This window comes from Jaculus jaculus, chromosome 6 (assembly GCF_020740685.1).
Source record: "Jaculus jaculus isolate mJacJac1 chromosome 6, mJacJac1.mat.Y.cur, whole genome shotgun sequence".
NCBI classification, from domain to species: domain Eukaryota; kingdom Metazoa; phylum Chordata; class Mammalia; order Rodentia; family Dipodidae; genus Jaculus; species Jaculus jaculus.
The window spans coordinates 140,711,151-140,730,836 of record NC_059107.1 but is presented as its reverse complement, the minus strand read 5'-3'; the positions used below and the strand labels follow the sequence as shown (position 1 = coordinate 140,730,836).

General features: G+C 37.4%; 1 long non-coding RNA gene across 1 annotated transcript in view; it reads right to left on the bottom strand.

The window, feature by feature from the left end:
• Positions 1-335: 335 nt before the first annotated feature.
• The window catches only part of LOC123461682, a 99,156-nt gene continuing 79,805 nt past the window's right edge, over positions 336-19,686 (bottom strand). The window contains exons 6-10 of the long non-coding RNA XR_006637789.1: positions 12,789-12,996; positions 8,392-8,523; positions 4,418-4,580; positions 4,063-4,315; positions 336-548 (exon numbers count right to left, since the gene is read on the bottom strand). This is a non-coding gene — a long non-coding RNA (uncharacterized LOC123461682). The remainder of the gene's footprint in view (positions 549-4,062; positions 4,316-4,417; positions 4,581-8,391; positions 8,524-12,788; positions 12,997-19,686) is intronic.

Sequence of the window (19,686 nt, the reverse complement as noted above, 5' to 3'; positions counted from 1 at the left end):
TTACAATGATTTTACAGCCTTTAGTGGTAGTATAATTCTTAATTTTAAATATTTTAAATATTTTAAAGATAAATAAGCATTGGAGTTACAATTATATTGACAATTTCCTCAGATTAATACGTAAACTGTTTAGGGAGAGAAGGGGTATACTTTTTATGATACCATGAAGGAGTGCTTTCAAAGGAAAAGTTATCACTTGTCCTTTTATAAATGTCTAGATATTTGCAAAGCATCTCATTGTGTAGAGGAAATAGAGAAACAAAAGCTAATGCAAATACTCTTTATTGAAATTCCCACTGAAAATACAAAAATCAATAAAAATGAATACAGGTCAGTTAAGTTAACATTAAAACAGTTTTAGCAAAAATAAATATACAGAAGAGAGTAAAAATGAATATAATTCATTAGTAAACATTAAACAGTTCAAGTAAAAATGATATTAAGCTACTGAGCTCTGTAAGGAAAGGAGGTACAATAAGACGTTGTTGAAGATGTCTTTCTTTCTCAGAGTTGCTGCTTAGATCCAAAGTGCTGTATTAGACTGATATCTGAAGGAAGGGGAAGGATGGGTGGGGAAGAGAAGGACATAGAGAGGAAGGAAGGAAACAAGAAAAAACTAATATTTCATGAGCCTTTTTAAACAAAGTGATATTAAATATCTCTTTATACATAATATATGCACATTACATAACTTACATGTTGCTTCATTTAATCTTCCTAGCAGCCCTACGCCCTGGTATCACCTCTTCCCATTTTCAAAATAAAAGGTTCCCACGGAGTTTAAGTCACATGACTCAGTTTACAAAATTGAAGTGGTAAAGTAATTAGGACCCAAACCCACCCCAAGCACTTCTTTTCACATCAAAGATCTTTCCATGAAACACACATCACCATTGGAAGAATACAACTCTCATTTTGTGCATCTTTGGATCTCTGGAGTCTCAACTCCAGACCATACAACATATACCTTTGTTGGAGCTTGGGAGTAGAGAAATCTGGACCCCATTTCCAAGAGGACATGTCTGTTTTGACTATTTCTTCTTTGTTTCAGAAGAAAGACCTCAACATTTGGAGAAAAAAAAATATAGAAAGATTGTATGCTGCCTAAAAGTGGATGGGCTACTGAAGGCCCCCTGGAGTATGTCCGTTAGTAGAAAACAGAGAAAAATGTATGATAAACAGAAATGCGCAGACCCGAACGTGCATGTTAATCAATGATTAGGAAGATGAATCCACTCTTGCAACCTAGGTTTCTTAGCCGTCAAAACCTAATGGTAAAGTCACCCAAAGGAACACCAAGCTTGCAGCAGAGCTATCCACTAGGTCCTTGCTCCAGCATGGTCCACCGGCTAACGTGCTCTATACTGATGGCCCCTTCTTAGTTGATGATTTTTCACAATGTATTTCATGGCTTCCATCCCTACATGAGACTTTATTACTATCACATAGGAATAAAAAGCCATAAAGCACTAGAGTGAATTTATCTTGGTCGGATGCAAAACTTATTTTCTTCACTTGACTTCACAACCATTTCAAAGCTAACCAATCATTTCATGCTACAATTAAGGAACATTTTAAGCTACATATAAGTGACAGGAGGCACACTTAAATTGTGACATCACAAATTAACAAGATTTTTTATCCTTCAACAACATTCTTAGCTACAAAGACCAGGAACAAGACCAGAAGACACTCAGCAACATTCAACCATAGAATTCACCAAAAACAAAGGACACTGGGGAGAATTCCTGGAGAAAAGCTCATCACTTTGACATTGAACTTAGAAACACATGAGGAAAGACAGAAGACAGACAAATTACCATACAAACTGCAGCCAGGGGAATTGTTTCAAGCCTATTGCTTATGCTTCTCCCACAAGAGGCTTTCTCGCATGCTCACTGCCTGTGTTTAGAGTTTTCATTTAGGAATAGTGGGAAGAGGGGGACTTTGAACCTACTTGCACTATGTAATCACTAGGCCTTCTACACCCAAATAACATAAGAGAAATGAGAAAAGATCAAACTCATTGCCTGTAAGAGTCCACTATTGCTACCTGCTCACCTGTAGGCTTTCACAGAGGTGGACACCACCCCACATCCCCTTCTGTGGAACAAATACCTAATTATACCAGAAACAGTTATGTGCACTGAACCCTCTCTTAGTAATCTACATAACTCAGGGACAGACTCCAAAAATGTTGTCTATGATGCTTTGACATTGATCTTACCATTATTAAGAAACTGTTAAGTGCTCACATTGAAACCTAGTTCTGAGTGACCCCTGAAAACTCAGTCATATGTTCCCAAGGTTTTCTGCCCTTTTAATATAGACTTGAGGTATCTGGCTATCAAAACCTGAAGCAGCATTCCACACTATCATACACTGCCCTCTACATTAAAAAAAAAAGTCCTAGTCATAATCAAATATACAAAACCCAAGGACTTGAGTTTTTTCCTTAGCAAGCTATTTCCAACTAGAGGCTACTATAATGAAATTTTGGTTTATGTGAGTCACAAAGAGACTGGAAATAGTTAAATGAAAGGAAGTGCATACATAAATTCAATTATCATGCATGAACATGCAAATGATTTAAGCACTGCATCTGAAACTCTAGTTTATATTCATTAATCTCAGGTTGCACTTTCGAGAGCAAAAGACATGCTAATTGGGTCCAGATTAATGCACTCCCAAACCTCTCCAATTTGTTTTTAGGTGAGGGTTAAATGATATGTATTAAAATAAACACAGCTGCTCACCTGCCTTCACCTTTTGATTCCCCAGCTCCACCTCTACTTCTACCCCCAGCTGGCTCCCCTCCCCTACCACACCTCTCCTCCCTTAGAGAGAGGAATAAAAGTCCAAGTTGTCCTTTTGAAAATACTTGGTAAGAATAACACTGTTTCTTAGCATTTCCATATTTTCTCTTTCTCCACCAGCCACCAGACTACAGAAAGAGAATGAATCGTATCTTAAATCTTGGTGATGCTAACTGTGGCACCAACAATGTGTACAAATGGGAAAGCAGCCTAACATTTTCTTAGACAATGCATTCTTTCTACAAGTCTGGTTTTTAGCCCTTTAGGCCAGAACTGAAGGGTAGTTTGAGTCTAGGCAGAGGCTTGCTTTAAGCCAAAATTGCTCAAGGTTGGCATGGCAATCCTATGACTTTGTTATGTGGGAAATTAGAGGTTTGGACACAACATGGGTCTTCCTATGTAACTCACAAAGATCCCTTGCTGAATTAGCCTTAAAATGTTATTATTTATTTACTTATCTTATTGAAACATTTGTTTGGGCCACAAATAAATATCATGTTTGCGGCACAGTCTTGTAAGTAGTGAAGCTCTTAAAATAGTAAAATATTCTTGTTACTGAATGTAATCTTTAGAAAAATAAAACAAAGAGGGACAATGGGCTACTAGGGATAAAGTCAGGCACAAATCTGGGATGGAAGGAACCTTTTCTAAAACAGCCATCAAGGGGTTAAGTCAGGCACCAAAAGCAGGGACGACGGGAAGGTGGGGAAGAGATCTTCAAACTAATTTCACACTGAAAGTGATGTTCAATTTGAATTCTGCTTGTCCCAAAGGGAATACGTTGCTTTTGTCACTTGACTCATGTGCTCTGCTCATCCCCCTCCCTTTATATGAATTGAAAATTCAGATTAACCAGTCATCATCATAAGACACATGCAATCCTCCTGTCCCAAAATTCGAATGAAATCATTGCACCCATTCTTTGGCTAACTCTCACAACCTGTGTTCACAACAGAGAGAAGACAAGACTAAGGGTACATAAATACACAGAGACATACATGACCAGACATGCACGCACAGCACCGCACATGAATACAGACGTGAGTGATAGACACGGGCTCATATCTGCAAGTGTAAAATTAGTCATCATAAATAACCAAAATGAGGCTGATATTAAATCTGTCAACATGTTGACAAATGCCCTGAGCAGTCTTGGGTTAGAAAATACACTTAGGATCATGATCACTCCTAAAAGAGAAAATGATTATATGCTACCAAACCCTAAGTACAAGCTAAAGATATTCACCTCGTGAAACCATTCCTCAACTAGCCCCTTGGCACTCGCTGGAATTATTCACAGCACGAGCTTTGCTTTCTCATTTTCTGCTGTCTCCATGTGGGTAATTTCTTTCTCATGATTAAAAGTGAGCTTGGCAGATCCTTCAAAGCATGGGCTTTTGGGTGTGGTTGGAGCTCTGAGCACATCCTTTGTTTAAGACAGGTTTCCAAGGATGTAGCGTTGAACCTGAGGACAGGCTGGTCAGACAGTACTCATGTACCTAGAATGATTTATGTTTTTTTAGTCAGACTTTGTAGATATCTTCATATAAGCATAGTTTTGCACTGAAGCATGCCAGGGACAGATGAAACGAACTGTTTACCTTGGAAAGAATAGGCAGGCTTTTCTCTTCCAAATAATTATCCCAGCCTTTCTGAATGTCATCCAGAGGCGATCCTGCCTCCTTCAACTTATCCGACATCTGAGGTTGTGAGATAACCCTTGTAGTATTGGCCTGCTCCCCTGGTCCCTTCATTATTAGCCTCCTGGTGGGTGAGAGAGAATACAGTGGATGTAATAACCCTCCTTCACACAACAGACTCGCTCTCTCTTTTAAATTGAAAATCCCCTTATTACAAAACAAGGGGTGTTCTTTTTCTTCTACCTTTAAGTAGGAATGCCACATTCATTGCTTTTTACAAAAACGCAGCTGCTTTTTAAGCTACAGATAAATAGAATCTGCTAGGCGGTAATTCAACTCAGTCTGAATGCATTATTTTCTAAGGCACTTTGGCGAGGAGCTTTTTTTTTATTATTTTAAACTGGAAGGAACAAGAAAAGCCCTTTTCTCTTTTAATTATGAACGTGCTTTGTTCTCTATTAGCCTACAATGTCAGATTGATCTTCTTTTTGCTGTAGCCGGTTCAATAAATCAAAAAAAAATTTTTTTTTAAATTAGAGGGCGAATGGTGTGGTCTTCATGAACTTCTGTGATAAAAATAAAAATAGCATAAGGGAACTGCAGATGCTAAATAAATACACAAGGAAACAAACTTTGTTTTGACACCCAAAGTTAAGATCAATGAGATTTACTTGTGAATTTTAATTAATTTAATTTAAATAAAAGTAAGGCTTTCCAGGCATCCTGTTAGATTTGTTCACATAGAACAGAGAATAAAATACGTAAATATAAGAATAAAATTTGGGTATAGAGTGTCAAACCTCTTGCGTTTATTGTTCACTTATTCATTATGGGCAAGTCATTCTCGTGTTTCTCTCTCGTGGAAGCTATGAAATGAACCAAAGTAGAGCGAGGCATGCGGAGACAAAGCATACTCAAGTTGAGCTCTGCCACTGTTACTTTAACTTAGGAGATCAACGCCGAGAAAAGTGGTGAGGTCCTAATAATATCCGAACACAGTCTTGAAACTCCAATAGCCTAGGTGTTTGCTTTATTTGATCCCAATGTTGATATTTCTGACTATAATATTACAACCTATCACGGTAGCTGTGCTCTAGGTCTAACTAGATATATTGCCTCATGGGGGAGGGCGGGGAATCCTACAAAGTGTCAGTGGGGTTCCAATTAAAGGAAAAGAAATGCTACCGCAGCCCCTGCAGTAAGAAGTTACCAGCAGATCAAGCACCTGGGCAGGCACTCCACCAAAGCTAGGCTGAGCCTCTGCTGTCAGAAAGCTATGTGGAAGATGAACTGGGTGTGACAGGTTTCAAAATGATTTATGCTTGTTTGCTTATATTAGTTTGAGTATGTTTTCAATAAAGGTGATGGTGACAGTGAAGTGACCTTGTGGAAAGCACAGTCTTTTGTGAGCCCTGAACTGAAACTGCATGCATATTTAAGAGACCTCAGACCCAAAAGGAATGGGTGGGAGAGAGTAAAGAGAGATAGAAAAGTAGGTGGAGAGATGACAGACAGATAGATAAATGATAGACATAGATGATTCATAGGTAGATAATAAATGATACATAGAAGAAAGATAATATGTGATTGGTAGCTAGATGATAGATAGATGATAGATTAATAGATAGATAGATGATAGAGGACTTGAAATAATATTTACATGTAAAGCCATGCTGTTCTTTTCTGTTAGTTCTGTATGAAATTTTTCAAAGGAAGACTTTTGTCGCAAGTGAGATGCTGACTGACTTTTCCCAACACTCACTCTAGGAAGAAAGTGTGTGCAGTGAATGGTGGTGACAGCTTTCAAGATTCTACTACTCTGCTTAGATTTGAATCAACTTCCGGTGTGCTGATCTGCCTGGGAACACATAATGCACTGGTCAGGCTGTCCGCCCCGGCTCGGGAGCTTAAGTGATGCTGTGGTAATACAAGGAGCCCAGTCTGCTCTGAATAAACAATGGAAGCCCTTTCCTCAGCTGCAAAGTGAAGTCTATTAGGCATCGCTTCAAGAGGGAAATTGAATCCCTGTACATCGATATCTCCATTGAGCAGACATCACAGTAACAAGCCTGCTTTGACAATCAAGGATGTTTATTTATGTTATAGAGATATCTGAAGCACATAGAAAAAAAAGACACAGTTGTATATTTGAAGGAATGTAATTTCCTAGATATCATGATAGGCAAATATTATTTTTATAGGACCATATTTTCCTGATTTGTCCACAAAAAATGTCCCTTTGCTCAATCCATTATTTCCTCCTGTGACATTCATTAATGTAGACAGAATACAGGTGGGGTTAACATGAGTTGTGAGGATGGTATGTGATTACTGTCTTCTGATACTTGTATTATTATTTTAAGGTAATAAAAAATAGTATGCAGCCACAATATAAGCCATGAATCAGAACTCTTGCCCATTGTTAAACTTCCAAAACCATTAAATTAGCAACCATTCCAAAAACAGCTCTGTAACAAAGCAGAGAGAAATGGTAGATCTAGCAATGAAAAGTTCAGGGGATGGGATGGTGCCTTAACATTCTGCTTTTATTTTATTGTCTATGGGAAAGAGAAAGGAGAAGGAGAAACAAAGCAAGAAGGAGGAAGAAGAGGTGAAGATATAAGAGGAGAAAGATAACTAGGAAAAATCAAAATTTCACTGTACGAAAGTGAGAGTTTGTTTCTTTCCGTTAAAAATAATATGATTCTCTTCACAAGTTTCCTTGTCACTATAAAGCACATTCAGGTTTTTTAAAATTCTTCCCTCCTTGAAGTTGAGGGCCACTGCCTCTACTGTAGGCATCAATGAAATACCTGTAAACGGTAGCTATCTTCCAAGAAACTGCTATCATTACTCTTAACCCTGCTCTTCAGGCTTCTTAGTCCCCATGCCTCACCACCTAAAAGTATCTTCCACTTCTCAAGTCATCCTGAAACCTCCAAGAACACCCCGCAAAGCAAAAATCCAGTACACACCAGACCCACCCTGACCTTATTCCTTTCTCTCATCACATTCAAATCACTTTATAATTATGATGGAAAATTAGAACCCTGGTCTTGTTTTACTTGTAGGTCTGGAAGATAGAAAAAATGATAGCACTTTGAAATGAGAACAGGGAAGCACTAAGCCTGGGATGACCACATCCACTCTCTCTTCTGAAAGGGTTTACTGAGCATAGCCATGTTTTCAGTGTAGTAAGAGATGGTATCCATATGCAGAAACAAGAGTACATTAGGCTTGCAGTTGTTGCCTTTCAAACCCAAGTTCAAGTTCGTGCACATGCATGTCTCCCACAGGGCTCCACACACACAGACACCTGCACGAACAGCCTCCCAGGTGCCCTGTAGCTCTCCTCAAACAAACTTGCTCTAATTACTAATTACTGCACCTGGAAAACTTAACTCTTCAGCTGGCAATAAAGCACCGAGCTTATTACAAATATTGGATGAATCTGAATTTACAAAATTGCCAGTATACTTCTCTGTTGAGAAAAGCACCAGCTAACCATACCCAATACATCAGGAATAAACTCCATTATTGAGATGGATAACATTACAAAGGACAAAATAGCAGTACATTCTTATAAATAAATACCTTGTAGAATTCATTTTATCATTAATGTAAAAAAAAATAGAATAAAACACATGCATTTCTTTAACTGTAAAAGGTAAGTTATATTATGAAAGATGAACTTTGTTATAAGGATATACAGTTCCTTTTATGAATAAAACACTGCTGTGAATATTTTTTAAATGTTTATTTCCTTCCCCCCATGCCCACTTTCTAATTTTTTAAAACTTATCACATTTTTATAAGTCAAATATCTTGTGATGATCAAACTTAACAAATTCATATACAAGAAAAGGCAGGTCTTAGAAGGGAAACTTCAAAAAGACATTCTCCTCCTGATGATGGCTGTTTGCCCATGAACTTACTTTCCAAGCCAGAAAGAGGCTCCAAGCTCCACTGACCACAGGGAATTCCAACCAAGGTTCTAATCTCCACGGAAGGCAGCACAGGGGCGGGATGGGGCAACAAAACAAAGTGTGCTATTGAGTCGCTGTGTCCTACAAATGAGGAAACACCAAGGATCACGTTCAGCATGGAGATGTTCTGAATATGAAAAGTACCAGGAGCTGTTTAACTCCTTGTCGAGGCTTCCTGACACTCAGGCCTTTTGTGAGGTCAAGAGAAGTGTCCCCAGATTCTGTTTTCTGTTCTCATTCAGGGAACACAGTGAAGAATGAGGCCACTCAGCTGCCTTTTAGCATGTCACACTTGGATAATTCCCTTCCCTACCAGGGAGCATGTCCACTCCATTTGTACTCACAGAAGAAAAGCAAAAAATCGATTTAGAACAAAAGAGACTCACATGTTTTGGCCTCTTTTATATATATTTTTAAGAGCGCCCATGGTATAAGGAAGTTGAAAAAGTTTTATATAAAGATCACCAAGGCAACAAAATCACATGGGTAAAAACTGAGATTTAAGATAGGATGAAATCTAAAAAGCTAATTAAATTCAACAAGGGCTTCTCACAGGACCACATACCCACTAATCTTCTCATACTAATATTTTATTTTTTTTGAAAGGGGTAATAAGTAGAAAGTCGACTTAGTTGAAGATTTCACAGTGTGATCCTTTAGCAAAAAGCTGTGGGGTGGGGGAGGAAGATGAGATGCATGGATTTCTGCCCTGAATGGATGCCAAGGCCAAGATGCAAAGAATAGATAAGTTCGAGCTCTGGAGGAACTAAATTTGAAGCCAGACAGTAAAACGGATTGAACCTTATTACCTCAAGTCCCTGAGAAATTCCCGAGACAGTTGGATGCAATTTGAAAAGGTCAGAAAAATATTTCCTGCACAGCATTACTGCTTCATGGTTTAAGGGTGTACGTTTGTGAGACGCTGGCTCTAATCATTTTTATTGACTTTGCTTTCTAGACAGACAGACAGTCTAGGAGACAAGACCAGTAGATAAGAGGAAGGCAATCTTATAAATGAAAATCTCTCTTATTTTCTAACCTGACTTGTGGCTGTGAGCCATTTCCAAATCTTCCCCATTTGAGGTGAAATTACACCAACTCCCCACTGAAGTCTGACAGAATGGGAGGGACATCTGGGAAAGGAGCCCCCAATCCTAACACAGTTATTTCCTTTTAATTGCTATTAGTTTCCTTCTGCTATATGACGGGCATTGAAAAGGTAGGAGATGTTGGACTTTAATCCCAAAATAATCGATTAAAATGAAATATCAGGGAGACTGGAGATGGGCATGAGTTGACTACTAGGATTCCTTTAGAACAAAGGCTTCAAGAAAGAGGGAACCCTACAGGAAAGAAGCAAAATTTAAATAAAGCATATAGTTACTCAACATGTTATTTTACTGAAGGCTTTATTGTCATTAGACTCCTGCCATACTTAAAAGAAAAACAAAAGTTTTCTCTCTTTAAATGAGATTTGTATGCAATAGAACCTTTGTTAGCAAACATATTTATGGGTCTTTTTTTTTTTTTCTTTCTCTTTCTTCTCATTGGCATTCAATTAGAAGTCAAAGCTGACTTTTCAATACAGAATGGCATGATCCATTCCAACTCTGCAAAGTTTTAATTAACATTTGACTTTTCTTTCTGTGGGGAGACAAACAGAAGCCCATTTACTCTTGTCTTGTTTAGCAGCAATTCCAAAATGTTTTAATGGTCTTGAGACCTGCCTTCCTGCTTTAGTCAGATGTTCTGGACCCAAGAGGCTATTGGTAGCTCACTAGAGATTTTCAGCAAGCAAGGTGTCTTTTCCTATGGACAGCCTTTATTCTGTCTAATACTACAGCCCACATTCGCAAGGACCTCAGCTTATACTTTGTAATCCACAGACCATTATTACCCAAACACAAGAAACCAATCACAACAAAGCTTTTCATAATGTCAAGTAACCCTTAACAAAGCGAAAAGGCAAGCTCATTAGCTGGACATCTGGATTCTCGATAATGAGGGTAGAAATGGCTTATTGTAATTGACCTTTACTTTCTCTCTCACATGCATATTTGGTAGTGATTAGATTCAAGCAATAAAAGTTGGTGAAATTTTAAATTTTCCACCTTACAAAATATTTAGATTTTTAAAAAGTTAATGCTCTCACTGAAATTTAGTGATATAGGCCTCCAGTGAATCACATCAAACACATTGAGGTTCCCCCACATGTTAATCACAATCTGTCTTACTGGCAGAAAAGTGTTTATTATGCATACGTTTAATTTGTAATAAGTTTCTTAAAGAGGAAAACTTCAGTCATTTTCCTGACAGAGACCATTAGCATCACTAACAGTGATAATAAAATTACTATTGAAAATAACAATGTTATGATATTGCCCCTGGTTGGAGCATTTTTTTATGTGTGGGAAGCCTTTGAATGCATCCTCACGTTAAATCCTCATAGCTAAGGTACATACAGTAATTGGGGTTGTATTTTCTCCCAGTATTACTCACAGGGAGAATGAGGCTCAGGGAAACTAAAGAGGTTTGCTCATATATGAAAAGTTTTATGTATTGATACTAAAACTCAAGTTCAAGCTTACTTTACTCTCTTCTCTATTTGTTCCAATCTGAGCTTATTCATGCTACACGGGCTTGAACAGAATCAGAATAGCCGAGCTCACATCACACAGCATTGCTAGAAGCATCCTTGACCAAATTTCACTGTTCATACAGAATGAGCCAAGACCACCAGTCATTTACTAAAATGAAAAATTACAGCCAGTTTTAGGTAGGGGGTCTTTCTTGTCCTTAAGGACCTTAATTCTCAAAGAACAGACTCCAATCCCAGAAGCCTCCCTCATCTGGTTGCCTGGTTCAGAAGCACTTGATAAGTTCTGGAGCATAATGGGACACAGATTACTTTTCTATTTGGCTTATGTTTGAATTATGCTCAGAAAAGAGCAAGAAGAGGACTTTTTTTTTTTTTTTTCTTAGCTGGGGCTGCATTAAGGTCAAATGTGTTAGTTCAATGAATTATTCTTCAAATGTAACTTTAAAAGGGAAAATGCATAGCTATTTTGCTATCATCACAGGCAAATAGGTAGAATCAAAAGAAAATAATGATGGGTCGCAAGAGTTTAGCTCACCAAACACGGCAGGTATTTGATTGCAACAGAATGTACAAACACTGCAAGCTTTCAACAAAATGCTGCTTCATCATTGCTCGACAAACATTTATCTTAGCCCATTTACCAACTCGATCCCTCACAGTGGTTCATTCTTGCTCAGAGATTATTGCCAAAGTGTCAAAATGCTGTTTGGTAGCCCCAGTTAGTGCTGCCCAGGTAAGTTATCTTCATCTACCTTTTGTAGCTTCCCTTCCCAGTGCTCTTCTATCTGGAGACAGCCTAGTTTGCCTGTCAGGGCTCTTTGTAGAAGGGAACCTTTTATTTTCAGCCCCGAGAAGAAGCTCTCATACCAACAAAACTGTTTTGGACCTCAAGAGGCATCGAAATGAGCCATTGGGAGAATTACCAGAAGCTGTGTTGCACTTCTGGCAAGATGATGTCACTGCTAAAGTCTGACAGTGAAAGCATTTAAGAAAAAAATAGAAAGTGCAGTCACTGAAAGGTGAAAAGAAGAGTAGGTAAAGGGGAGGCTGGTCATGAAATGAGCTTAGTCTACAGCAGGGCTCCCCTTCCCCAGCATTGTAGGCTCCTTACTCTCCTTGAACACTGATGAGGGCAGAGAACAATGCAGAGGAGGGTTGTATGGGGTCTTGGCACTCCTTAAGTACTTGGGAACAGAAGGAGTTCAATTTTCAGCAGAGACAATGTAAAATGCCCTCCAAAGTCATCTAGTTTAATGTTTCATGTCAACAGCATTCTATTACAAGCCTATTCCTCTTAAAAAGAAGATACATATAAAAAATACTGTAAACATAGGTTAATTGGCTAAGTTCTATGATTTTTCAGAAGCAATCTGCTCTCTACACAAACGACAACTTCATAGAGAAGAATCTCTATGATAAAAGGGCCAGAATAAACATTAAGCTAGATTATTGAGATTTCTACTTTTCTTCCTGTAAGCACAACTTCATTTTCAGGCATTGGTATCATTAGGGTTATAATGTTTTGTAAATACTGCTAAGAAAAGATGACACACAATTAAAACATGGTGTTTATAGTAATAGAAGTGGTTAACACAGCTCAGACATGGTAGAGAATGAAAATGGGCTTTCCTTTCTCCTTCTTAGATCAGACATAGTCATTCAGTGATTTCCAAATACTTATTATTTGAGTTTTATTCTAACCATTCTTCCAGCAGTTCAATGTCACAATGTTAAATGCTTTGTGTACCTGGCTGTTTTCTCAAGAGGACCGCAGTTGTGTGAGAACCCAAATGTTATCCTAGTCCATTTTCTACGAATTAGATGATTCTCCAGAGCATATTATTTTCTATGTTGGGAAAATGTGTGGCTTAAATTTTTCTGAATAAATTTTCAAAATCAAATTTGAAAGTTTTCATGAGAGATGATCCTCCTTGGTGGGTGATATGAAGCATAACCTGAGGGGCAAACATGAAAATAATTAGCATAAAATGTATTAGCATATAGATGCCTTTGAAATAACAAACAGCAGAAAACCCAAGCGCTTATCCCCAAAAGAAAGCTATAAGAAAATATGAAATTACCGTACACTTCTCGCATGACAAGCCTAGCTTGAAAGCCAAACGGAACATTTTCAGTCACTGAAGGGTGCAATGACCAGGGAGATGAAGAAATAGCTCTCAACTCCCATTACGTGGATCTGTTTTTGCTCATTGTCACCACCTGAATATTTTCTGCTTATCCTTCACCACAGTCTACCTACCTCTTTGCTCTTTTAAATAGAAATAAAGAAGAATACCACATACTTTTTCTTGACTTCCTTTAATAGCAACCATGAGCTACTCTGATGCAATAGTCTTCATTTCTATTCTTACCACTTTTATTCATCTACCTTTCTATAATTTTGTACATGACATACCAAATACTGGTCTTGGCAGTTCAATTACCAAGAGGACAAGAGAACCTCAGTTTGAAAATGAGATACTCTTTAGCGTTTTTCTTAAAAATGGACCATCATTTCCCCTAATTATTTTTATATTTTATACTGCCTCTTGAGATATTCAAATGGCATGATAGGAGGAATAGGATTTTTAGAGTTAGTCCTCACATTAAGATCTGTCCCATATAATCTTGGAAAAGATCATCTAACACAGTTAACTTAAGTTTCTCTCCTACAAGACAGTGATTATGTTGTCATTTGCCAAGACAATGACAGGGTGTGTTAGTCAGGGTTCTCTGAGAGAACCAACCAAAAGGAATGTCTATGCATTCCCAATCTGATCAAACTGACAGCGGAACTCAGCCACCGCACAGGGTACGTATGCAACAAGGTAGCTGCTCGAAACTTTTATGTACAGTTAGTCCAAATGAGGTTTCTCTCTCCTTTCCATATATCAGTGTTAAAATTTCATGGAAAAGGTAAAATGAAAACCAAGAAATATGCATATGTGTATTTAGCCATGAGAGCTGCTATCAGAACCTTGTGAAATCTCTTTCTGTAAGGCAAGTTCCTTTTCTGCACAGGAATTTAGCCTTTCCATTCCCCAATATGGTTATTTTTGTTTATTTTTTGAGGTAGGGTCTCCATCTAGCCCAGGATGACCTGGAATTCACTCTCAGGGTGGCCTTGAATTCACAGCAATCATCCTACCTCTACCTCCTCAGTGTGGGATTAAAGGTGGCACCACCACACCCAGCCCCCAATAAGGTATTTATGAAGAAATTTAAATTCATTGGGGTCCATTGTTTTTAGCATTGCTCTTTTAGTACTTTTGAACACTAATTGCAAACTACTTGAAAAATAATCTGAGAAAACAATCTCATTTATAAGAATTACAAAAGAAACTTGTATAAGCTTAAATGAAGAAATTTTTAAAAATCCTAGGCACTGAATGCTATGAAATATTGATGAAGAGTATTGAACAACTAAATAGATAGAAAGATTGCCCATGTTCATGGACTGGAAGAATAAATATTAGAAGTCAAAGCAATTTATAGATCCAATATAATTCCTATCAAAATTACTATAGTTTTTTCACAGGTATAGAAATAATACAAAAATACATATACTGTCACAGAAGAGATAGAATAAACCCCAGTAAGAATAGCTCAAGATAGACAAATTTGTAGACATCAGAACAGAATGGTACCGGCTTGAAAATAGATACTTACACCAATGAAATGCAGTAGAAAGTCCAGAAATAAAGCAAGCCTTTCGCAGAAAGTTTATTTCTGACAACGGTGCCAAGAACACACAACAGGGAAAGGAATGTCTCTGAATCACCATGCTGAGAACACTGAGCACCTACCTGCAGGAGAATGAAACTAACCCTACCTCATTTTTAGGGCTCCTCTTTCAGAATTTCTCAACCCCAACACTAATAAAAAACTAATAATAGAAAAGTACCCAGAAATAAAATCAAGATAACAATCTCATTTATAATAGATACAAAAACCAAAGCAAACATGAATAAATTTAATCCATAAAATGGATTAAAGGTTTAAGTGTGTCATGTAAAATTATAAAACCACTAAAATAAACATATGAGAAAATTTTCCCACTGCTGGCTTGAGCTATAACTTGTATTTTGAATATGGCTCCAAAGGCAGGAAATAAGAGTAAAATGGAACACATGGGAATGACATCAAAGTGAAAAGTTTCTACAAAGCCTAGGAAAAATAAACAGAGAGAAAGGACAATGGATGTGATTGGATGAAATACCTGCAAGTTCTATTTCTGACAAAGGACTCATTTCAGCATCAAGAAAAACAAAAACAAAAAAGTGACCCAATTAAATAATGGGCAGCAGATCTGAAAGAAACTTTTCAAAAGACAAAGTACAAATGACCAACAGATATATGAAAAAAATGCTATCATTAATTATCACAGGAATGCAAGTTAAAACTATAATATAAGATATGACCTCAAAATTATCAGATTCTGCTTATCAAAAGATAATGTATTCACTCTTAGTATAGCATTAAAATAAAATAAAAGAGATACGAAAGTCAGAGGGGCACTAGTTGGGATGAAGAAAGCATTCAGTGGGCATAAGAAAGCAATGATGGGTGAATATGATTATAAAACAATTTATACATGTATGAAATTGTCAAACATATAAATAAATAAATTCAAATTCAAAAATCTAAAAAAAAGATAATGTGTTGACAAGTAGAGAAATGAATTTTTGCACACCAAAAGTGATGTGGAAATTAGCAAAGCAATTTTAAAAAAATTTTTGTTTATTTTTATTTAGTTATTTGAGAGCAACAGAGAGACAGAAGGATGGAGAGAAAGAGTCGGAGGGAGAGAGAGAATGGGCATGCCAGGGCTTCCAGCCACTGCAAACAAACTCCAGTGCATCTGGCTAACGTGGGTCCTGGGGAATCAAGCCTCTAACAGGGGTCCTTAGGCTTCACAGGGAAGCACCTAACCGCTAAGCCATCTCTCCAGACCAGTAAAACAATTTTTAAACTACAGAAAATCAGTATAGAAGTTCCTCAAACATTAAAAGTAGAGCTACTCAATGACCCAGCAATGCCATACTAAATGTGAATCCAAAGAAAATTTAATTAATATGTCAAATACGAATTTAGATGCCCATGTTCACTGTAGCATTATTCCCAACAGCTCAGAAATGATATCAACCTGTTTCAATCAACAGATGTATAGCTTAAAAATGTATATGTATGTAAATGGAATGCTATTCAGCCTTTTAAAAGGAGGAAATCTGCCGGGCGTGGTGGCGCACGCCTTTAATCCCAGCCCTCGGGAGGCAGAGGTAGGAGGATCTCTGTGAGTTTGAGGCCACCCTGAGACTCCATAGTGTATTCCAAGTCAGCTTGGGCTAGAGTGAGACCCTACCTCGAAAAAAAAAAATGGAGGAAATCTGATGCTTTCAAGAACACATTGCGTGAAGATAAGTAAACCAGGCACAGATATAATATCAAGGTGGTTAGCAGAGGCTGAAGGGCAGAAGTAGGAGGTAAGGAGTTTAGGATATGTGCTCAAAGGATACAAAATTTCAGTTAGGACAATTAAGTCCAAGAGATTTATTGTCAACAAAGTTTATATGATGCACATGCATTCTTAAATATCAAGAATAGATCTGAGACAGTGCACATATTAAATACCTCAACTGAACTGATGTATGCACATTTCAAAACATCGTGTTACATATGATATATACATATATTTAACTGTTGATTCAACTAAAATGTTTTTCAAGCTGAGTGTGTTGGCACATGACAGCACTTGGAAGGCTAAGGCAGGGGGTTGAAGTTTTGAGTAGGGAGACACTATCTAAAAAAGAAAAAATGGTTTCCTTACCTTCCACAAGCATAAAATATAGAATGTCACAAAAGTTTAGTAGTTTTCAAATACGCATGACCAGGAACACAAAATATCAACATAAATAGCAACATTCATCTATCTCAGGCATAGGCCATTCAAGGATGGAAGTACATGAGGGAGAAGGGAGAAGTAGATTAGTTTGTGGATCCCAATGATGGGGTAAGACTTCCTCAGTTCTACTAGGTCACCTCCTTATACTTCCTACTTCCTGTGTATGTGATGACTGAGTACTCAAAACTACACCAATGGATGAGTTCTTCCTGTTACATAGGATTTTTTTTTTTTGTCACTTGGTGAAGTGTTGTTTATATAAGGAACTGTCATTCTCTCATTTCTCTTTCTGCCCAATGTCATAAACAACTTGTAAAGATCTACAACTTCATCTTTAGACCCATGTCATGTGTGGAATCTAAGGCCATGCTGCAGTATAAAAACATTATAAGCCAAACTTAGCCATCTTTAGGATGTTTTTTTTCTCATTAAGTTCCATGATATCATATTTCTGACTTGGCCAAGTTACTATCGTGATGTAAAAGCCAGTATTCTCTGCCCTATACTCTGATCTGTTTGCTTTCTGCCTGTTACACAAGGAGTCTGGAGCCCAAAGTTGGAGAATTCTTTCCAAAGACACTAAAATAGAGGTGACATGAGAGAGATACATGAGTGAATGCCATCTTTTTTGAAACTCAAGCTCTAATTCAATTTGAAAGCCTGGCCCTGGATCTGAGATCTGTCCTATACTAATCCCATGGTCTGTTTCTGTTGTATCTGTAATGGCAACCACTGTGCTTTATGGGAGAAGGGTAGGAACATCATTCAGATGTCTAATAGACTGGAATCTATTTTTTAAATACTATCAGTGTTTTCTGGAGATATGGCTAGGGTACTCATGAGGGTAGATAGATGAGGACCAGCTGATTTCCTGATATAGGCAAAGATATATACATGAAACTAGAATAATGTATGTGATACAGTGTAAGAGCACTTTAATAAATATCAACCAGTTTTGTTGATCTAATCTGATCTTAAAAATCATGAGATCATCCAAAAGATCTTATGTAAATTATTTTCTATTTCTCTTTCAATGTATTTGAATATATTCACAAATAATAAAAAAGCCAAATAATGGATGTCATTTACTAGGTTTTGTTACCATATATTTAATATTGCTAGGGATTTTACAAGAATTATCTCAGTTTTGGGAGATAAGAATTCACATTCTATTATATTAGGTGATACTAAAATTACATAGCAAATAATCATGTATTGTACAAGAGGAGACATTAGGATGCTGTAAACCCAAAATAAAGCTATTTCATTATTGAATGGGATTTCATGGAACAGATTAATTCTTGAGAGGAATAGATGCAAGAAAATCAATTTGGGCATCTGGATGGATTGGAGGAGGTGGCAAGACATGAATTGGTAAAATGAAACTTCTGGGTTTATGAATTCTAGAGAAGGTTGTAAAGGGAAACATATAGTTAATGAGTATAGTACATAACTCTACTGAAGATATGGTATCCTTGGCAATACATCTCACCCCCCCCTAGAACATACATGCATTCCTAAAAATTGAACCATTCTGAAATATTAGCAAACATTCCATTCTATATACTCTATGCACTTGCAGGCTATTTTCACCAATTTTTAAAAACTGTATAATTCCATTTGAGCTTTTCTTTCTTCTAGCGCTCACCTGGGACAGAGCCTATGTCATCACACAGATATTTCCTGAGGAATTCATTCACTAATTGTAAATACAAACCTAACCAGCTCCAACTGGGCAAACACATTCACTGTTAATGTTCTATTCATACACGTGCTAATTTCAAAGTTGAAACAACATTTGTGTAAAATGGACTTGAACAAACCAGGAGTAAGCCAAGAAAAAAAAATCTTCAATAGCAAATTTTCCATTTAGGTTAACAATATGCTTTGGGCTTGTTAACACAGTATTTTAACTACCACAGAACCCCACCGTGTTTATTTGTAGTATTAATCATCTAGCTCCCTTTACTGTCTTATTTTATTTCTTCATTGAAGGGAAAGCCAGGAGGCAAGTCAATGAAGGGAGCCATACAGAATAGAAGATATGTTCACCTTTGCAGATTCCTGCCAACTGAAGAAAATGGGAGTGACTCTACTTGCACCCCTGGGTTTAACTGAAAAGCACATTTAAGAATGGCACTAACCTAATAAAACATGACGATGTGATGGTTCCTACTAATTGAAAGGTTTGGAAAATTACTGACATGACTCATTTTCAAACCCGGGAAGCCACACAATGGAGCAGGTCATGAGAGTAGAATAGATTTGAATGTGGCTCTGTCGCACAGTAGGTGTTTGTTTCCTCATTCACAAAATCAGGAGAACAGCTGCCAGCACCTTGCAGAGGTTTTGTCTGAATTCAAGTGCTATGAATGATGCCTGGCATATAGTAAGTACCATCATCATCATTCTTTATAACCACATAGTCATCACTTAAAAGAAAAAAAGTGTCTGCACAAAAGAAAATTCAGTATCATCTCAGCATTTCAGCAATTACTAATTTATTCGTAAGGGGTTACCATGTGCAAAACATTAAACAAAGCAGAAAGTGTCCATCTGAATAGCATTAACAGTGAAGGGGGATGGTAATCAGTGAAGGTATCTATCGCATATTGTTGTGGAGTGGTGAGTGCTAAGTGGAAAGTTAACGAAAGGTGGAAAAGCACACAGGGACCTTTCCTCTGCCTCCACCTTCAGTCCTATTCCATAACATGGCTCAGCACAAAGCCTCATCTTTCCCTCA